This window comes from Sceloporus occidentalis, unplaced genomic scaffold (genome assembly GCF_023333645.1).
Source record: "Sceloporus occidentalis isolate IW3139 unplaced genomic scaffold, rSceOcc1.0.p SCAF_15, whole genome shotgun sequence".
In the NCBI taxonomy this organism is placed as follows: domain Eukaryota; kingdom Metazoa; phylum Chordata; class Lepidosauria; order Squamata; family Phrynosomatidae; genus Sceloporus; species Sceloporus occidentalis.
Window position 1 is genome coordinate 6,455,177 of NW_028316995.1, and position 7,874 is coordinate 6,463,050.

The window sequence follows — 7,874 nt, forward strand, 5'->3', positions numbered from 1 at the left end:
GCATACTTATGTACACTTTCTGCACATGCTCTGAAGCACTCGCATCAGCATTCATCCAATTATTAATGAGCATGTGAAGAATCATACTTAGTTATGTTTCCTGCTTTTAGAAGTGACAGCCGGAGAAGTTAAATGACTTAACTCTAATAACGAAAGAATACCTACAATGACTTCCATTCGGTGAACTGCGTTGGAGTCCATGCACAATGCGTGAATCACTGTATTATTATTAGTTTATTATCTGTCACATTTTTTGCCTCTTACTGTGCCTGATCACCCTAACATATAACGTAAAATACGGTTATTAGGAAGCGTTTATAAGTAAACTGAATAATGCTGTGTGAGTGACGGATCCCCTGTAACCAGTGACTGTTGGCCTGTAACCAGTGACTGTTGGCCTGTAACCAGTGACTGTTGGCCTGTAACCAGTGACTGCTGGCCTGTAACCAGTGACTGCTGGCCTGTAACCAGTGACTGCTGGCCTGTAACCAGTGACTGCTGGCCTGTAACCAGTGACTGTTGGCCTGTAACCAGTGACTGTTGGCCTGTAACCAGTGACTGCTGGCCTGTAACCAGTGACTGTTGGCCTGTAACCAGTGACTGTTGGCCTGTAACCAGTGACTGTTGGCCTGTAACAAGTGACTGCTGGCCTGTAACCAGTGACTGCTGGCCTGTAACCAGTGACTGCTGGCCTGTAACCAGTGACTGTTGGCCTGTAACCAGTGACTGTTGGCCTGTAACCAGTGACTGCTGGCCTGTAACCAGTGACTGTTGGCCTGTAACCAGTGACTGCTGGCCTGTAACCAGTGACTGTTGGCCTGTAACCAGTGACTGCTGGCCTGTAACCAGTGACTGCTGGCCTGTGTGTCCACCAACATATGACATCATTTCAGTGATTGCACCTTCTTTCTGCTTCTCTGCTGCAGAGACGTTTCTAGACCACGATGCAGGAGATAAGATGTCTCCGCACCGCAAAATCAGTAACAGGAAATTACTCTGCCAAGAAAAAAAGGGAAGCTGTGAATCCAGAGCAAGCTCGGGCCATTATGTAACCCAGTGTGAGGCTTAATTTAATAAGCACAAGAACAGCACAGGCACGGCTATAATGCGACTGAATGTAATGAAAAGTGCTAATGGTCCTATTATCATAAATTATTTCAGCTGGGGAACATGTTTTTTTTTTTAAACAATAGGGTTTTTTGTTTTTCATAATACTGCTAAAAAAATAACGCTACAAAAATAGACATTCCTTTACTTAACCATAAAACCTAAATGATCTGCTCCAAAAGACAAAGAATTATTTAGGTTCCCCTCCCCCCAAGTTGCAATATCTGCAATTGTTTTTGAGAGACACATATCACATGCTGCTGATCAACACATATAAAGTGCTGCCCTGCAGTATGTGGGATGTATAAACACACAATAGAGAATCTGATACTCCTTTATACAGCCCATATATGACAACACTTTTATATGTGCATACCTCCAAAGCGTGCTGTTTTCATGGGACAGTCCCAATATTTGGGCATGTCATGCGCCAGCTCAAGAGGCCCTTGGACCGGCCAAAGGATCTGTGAAATCACGGCAGCACCCACATGGCCACCTAGTGACCCTCTTCAGATGAGCACCGCAAAGTAGCTCTTCATGTATGGTGAGCTGGTGGTCCTGCCCTGACCATGGAAAAACATCAACATTGCTGGTTCCATCATGTTTTATAAATAGAATGATAGATTATTATTATTATCTTTTATTCATACAGCGCCAACAATTTACGCAGTGCCTAATACAATACATATATTCAAGGGGTCTGACAAGACGAGAATTGACAGACTAAGACAAACCGATACATGAGATGGAGAGAGCTCTGCTCGCAAGCTTATCTTGAGGGAATGGCTGTGACAAACATAAGGCATAGAGAAAGGGTGAGAGGTAGTGTGGGGGTTGTATCAATGACAGGGAAGTTCTAGCAGCTAAGATGGTTCGGCTTCTCTGAAGAAGTGGGTTTTTAGATGTTTCTTGAATGTTGGGAGGGTGAATGCTGAAGGTTCCTTGGGAGTAGATTCCAGAGATATGGGGCAGCCCGAGAGAAAGTTTGTAGTCGGGAAAAGGAAGAGGTGATGAGTGAGGAGGAGAGCCTTAGCCCATGGGAAGAACGTAGGGATCGAGTAGGCGAGTAGATGAGGTATCTCTTAAACAACTTAAATTATATTTCCATAACACAGCTTGTTATCAGAATCAGATTAAGAAATGTCTTTGGTGTTTTGCAGACTGCGTCAGTAGGTCCGTGACACCCTGATCATGTAGGATCACACTGAAGATTGGATGTGTAAAATGATATAACACCTGCAATTCCGGCTGCCCTGGGACTATCTGAAATAAATCTGAGCGATGGCTTGCAATAACTTGTCTGCGCATTGCTTGCTTTTGTAGTTCAGTGCACTTTGCAAACACACCCAGGTAAACATGACCTTGTTAAACCGCGCCTGAGTGGTTACTTCTATAAATCATTTCTTTACATGTACCAAGGTACACGGCTACGGCGGGAGCAGCCAACAACATGACACAGCGGAATACATCATAAATCAAAACATTTACATGACAGGGGCATCCCTCCCGAAACCAAATAACCACAGAGGCGTGAGTGCAGGTGCCCAGACCGAAGCGTTTATTCCAACATCAATAACCAAATGGATGTGACATGTAACCTGCGCCCAACATAAATAATGTCGGCCCCTTGGGAGGTCTGCTCAATTTTCCTCCTCCACGTTGGTTATCACACGCTGACGTCCCCGGCCACGCCTCGCATGCAACGAAAACAAACATAACAAACGGAGGGCAGGGTGGGACGTTGTTGCCAACTGATCCGGAATGTCACGCTGTACAACAATATGAAATATATATAATACATCTAATATATAAACTGTGAATGGAAAATAAAATGGAATTGTGGAGTGTTTAGAAGCGGAATGTGCCGGCAGTAGTAGTGTCCTTGTACTGCCCCACCTGGACTGGCCGTCGGGTAAACAGGGCAAATGCACCCAAAGCCCCCTCCATGGATTGCTTCAGATCCTGACCTCTAGGATGGGGCCTGCCAGCTGGAAACGTATGACCTCATCCTGCAAGAGATATATAATAAATACATCTGCCCCATGCCAGGGCTGATTGTAACCCCCAGCCCTGCCCTGTTACTCACAGACACTTAAATGGATGGCTTTATAAAGACATGATTTTTTTCATATTGCTAATAGCACTTATGTGACTTGAGTCATGATGTCAAGTCATGATAAAAACCTTTATGAAGAGAGACCTTTATGGAGCATTAAGATTAACAGGCATTTCTGCCCAGCTGCCATAAAGAGTCATTTATTCCAATATACACCAATATATCGCTCCTATCATATCGTTCTCGTATTTATTATGGGACATAATTTATTATGGGCGTATTTTGTGAAACCACCAAGATTATAAATAAATTGCACTGGTTTATATCTTTTAGTAAATATTTACCCATTTGTCTTTGACCATTCATGTCACTGGAATCCCCCTTTATACAGAGGTATATTTTATACAGAGCTAATGTTTTAGAAATAGTTTTGGTGAATCGTTCGGCCCTTTTGTATAAGGATTGTGTGACCTCATTCCTAAAATACTCATGGTGACGACCTGTTTCTAAAAGCAGTTTGTTTTAAATCCTTCTCCTCTCTTGGGGTTTAGTACAGAGCGCAGTGCATTCTGCGCCGTTACATTCCCTTCAATGCTTTCTGAGCCGAACCAGTAGATCAGCGAAAGTATGAAGGGCCTGGTCTGGTGTAAGGGTGGAATAAAGAGACCGTATGCACCCAACCCCCGACATTCACGATTCAGATCGGTGACCTATATCACCATTATTTATTTTTAATTTTTTTGTGGAGGTTAGGGGTAACGTAATACTGTAACAGCGAAACTCTCCAGCAATCCTCCGTGAGGACCCGGGTACTGGTTCCTGCAGTGTCCCGGATAGCCTCATCAAAAAAATACTATATATATATATACACATATATATTATTACTATTTATCTTAAGGGTATGTATGCTCTGATTATTCTTGCCACTGATTGGCTGCTTGAAGCAAGAAAGCATCCCTATTGCCCGCTAATCTCCCGTAGCCAATGTGGCCACCTGGGTGAAAGTAGAACTGTGGGGGAATCCCCCTTTTAAACCCCAATTCCATCCAATCCCTGCTCCTCTCGGGTTCTTTCTGCCCCTTTCAATGTGATTTGTGGCTAGCCCCACCCCTATCTACTGCTAGGCCCACCCAGTGGTGTATTAACCTTGGGTGCTGCCCCATGCCGGACACAGAGCAGCAACCCTTGTAGCCCCCTTTGCAGTCGGTATCCTGGCCAGGGCTGAATAAGAACCTTAATATGCATTCATTACATTTGCTTAAAAACATTTTTACTTTTAAGTGAAGCTGCAGGTTCTGAGCTGCAGCACAACATCCCCTCCATGTTTTTTTTTTTGTGCCACTGAGTTCGTGTATGCATCATGCTCAGACTTCATCGCATTTCTTTTGGCAGCATCCTTTTTCACAGGTTTTGCGGGGTCCCGGGAAAACAATCTTCAGCGGAGAGGAAGTTTCATTTGTATATTTCTATGGCGTTTTCCCAGGAACTCACGTGGTGGGTGTGCATGAAGAAGCCCGGCGCCTAATGTGTGGGCCGATCCTCCGCTTGCTAAAAGACTACTCCATCATTGACAGTCAGGTGCAGACTGGGCCTGGCAAACCGTTGGGCTGGCAGCCCCTGATCAGCCCCTTGGTGAGGGAATGACTGATAATCATCATCATGCACTGTAATACATTTCTAGTAAATGTATAGATCGAATGATGTTGTCTGATTACATCTCTGTGTCGTTCATGTTAGGAACGTTGAATAAAAATGCCAAAAGGCCAGATAATAAATTCATGGGCAGGATCCTCACCTCCTGTGGTATTTTGTTGGTGTGAACTTGGTAACCACCTTTAACCGGATCCGGTCCTGATAATTCATTGTTGCTGTATGTTATTTTTGTTATTAAATTGTATTCACTGTTATAATGTATTATAGTAACCCATTGTGTCCCTCGCCCCGGCTATCGTCCGACTAGATGGGCGGAATGATTATCTGCCATCAAATGCTATGTTTCCATCTCCTGTGAGTCTCCTCGGTGCCTTTGTGATCACAAACACATCGTGTCTCACCTTCCTCAGGTACAAACATACTGGCTACTTTGAATGAACATACTCCCGCCATATTCTATGCCGTATTCTATGCCCCATTGGACGGAGATAATGAGTGATTTGTGTCTTGTACGTTTACCCAGATTCACCTTGTCCTGTGTCCTTAAAAATAATTTTTCTTCAATAAATGGTTACGTCTTGTGTCTCGTCCGGACTGGTGGTAATGGTTCATAAGGGAGACTTCTTCATGGAGGACTTGGTGACCTGGAGTGGCTGCCCACCTATAGCCGGTTAACACTACAAGGAAGGCGGCAAGGGATCCTTCAGTTGACTCCTATATTACCCCATATTTTCATTGTATATCTTGGCCCTTAATAAATAAAAGGTAATTATAATAAGATTGATTAAGAGGTAGAAAGAGCTCATCATGGAGCCAAAAGCCTAGCAATACGAAACCCCAAAACACATCAGACTGTAAAAAGATTAATGGCTACTGACACCATAGATATCCACTCAAAATAATTGAGTGACAGGAGACAGAAGGTTTTAGATAATGGTGTATATTTGGACGAAGTGGGCTACCTCAGGGATCGGTATTGGGACCCTTTTAAATATTTTAATTAGCAATATGGCATAACGTCTTAAAGGTAAGGTATGTCTTTTGGCAGATGATACAAAGGTCTGCCAAAGAGTAGACACTCCAGGTGGAACAATTCAAATAGCAAATGTTTTAAGTAAATTAGAAGAATAGTCGAGAGTGTGATGGCTGCAGTTTAATGTTGATAAATGTAAAATAACGCACTTGGGACGTAAAAATCCCAAAGCAGAATATAGCATTGTGGACGCTGTTCTGTCAGTGACAGCAGAAGAGAGGGACTTCGGAGTAATTATTTCTAAGGACTTAAAGGGAAGCAGACAATGGAATAAAGCATCCGTAAAAGCAAGCAGGGTGATGGGGTGCGTAGGGACAGGCATTAGTAGCCGGAGGAAGGAGGGGGTTCTAGAGTATTGTGTAACGTTCTGGAGACCCCATCTCCAGAAGGATATTGACAGACTGGAGAGTGTTTATAGGAGGGCTACAAAAACGGTGAGACTAATAGATCATTATCTGTATAGAGAGGAAAGAAGAGAGTGGGGATGTAACTGAAGCATTTAAATACTTAAAGGGAATTAACAAAGAAAGAGCAATGTTAGAACATTAGGTCTAAAACTAGAGGGTCAGTGGCTTAGAGGTAATGAAAGGAAGTTCTATTTTACTGAAAGGATAGTGGATAAATGGAACAGTCTCCCAGCAGAAGTGGTGCAGGCTAATACAGTGAGAGAATTTAAACAGGCATGTGATAGACATAAAGCTACCATCACTGCGGGACCAGACCAAGGACTGACAGGGATTCAAATCCCTTACATCCGGAAAATAGGCAGACAGGATACGATAAGGACACGCTTTGTATGACATGGCATGCTTTACTTTCATCTCGTCTTTATTTTACGTCACCTTTTTTCCGGTTTTCAAGGTTTAGATTGTGGACTGGTGTCTCACTGCGGCAGAATTTTTACCCACTAACAGAACGGAATACAAACATATTGTGTTCCTTACGCTAAAAACGCAGATATGTAGCGTTTAGGGAAAGCCCTGATAAATGCAGTTAAACAAGAGGTTTTGCCCAAAGGGCAGGGTGCAGGCCTGAAATGCAATATTCTTGTGTGTTTCACACTACAGTCAGCAAAAAATGGGATAGGATTTATAAAATATAAACAGAATCACGGGGTTTCAAAGCGTTGTATTACTGAAGAAAGGAACATAAATATAAATGCAGCCAGTATTTTTTATTGTTGATTTTGTAAATACAGTGTAACATGTAATTATTGTTGTGTGTTTTTGTATCGGTGTTCTAGTTGATAGGTGTAACTTTAATAGGAGGTTCTATTTTTACTTTAATGGGAGGTTAACTAATTGGGGCCGTAGTTGCTAAAGGGAGATGAGTTGTGTGAAACACAATACACATTACAGACTAGAGTGTCAGATGCCGCACACAGACAGATCTAAAGCGTTGTGCGTTGTGGGTGCAGGCACAGGGCTCCTTGTAATGTTGTACTATTGTTGTACTATTATAGCCTGCTGCTTGGAAAGGGTTCTGACATAATGCAGGTGATGTAAGAGGCTGGCAATGCGGAGAAGCTGTAATCTATAAAAAATTATCCTTCGGCTCGCCTCTACAGCCGGTATTTGCACAATATACAATCTCAATGCTTCACAGGAAATACTTTGCAATATAAGCCCAAACCATGGAGAAATGACTGACATGTAGAATTGCGCATGTTCTTTGTATATTCATCTTATGCCAGAAAGGCAGGGTATTTAAACAGATCAAATTTAAACAGATTAAACAAGATTGAAGTCTATTTTTTTGCTTAGAATAGTGGCTAGTTTCCTCACTATCTATCACTTTTCATTTAAGTTTTTTTCTCACAAATATAGAAATAAAATATATTTAAATAAAACAAAAACTTGCACATACTGTGTAAGGTATGATAAATAATGCTGTCACGCAACAACTAAATCGTTTGTGCAAATCAATGAGAATATTTTATTTATCAAACTACTAATACAAAAAATTCCACTAGGTTTTAATGTGGGCTATCGGCTCGCACTCCCCCTCTGCTGGCACGCTGCAGTA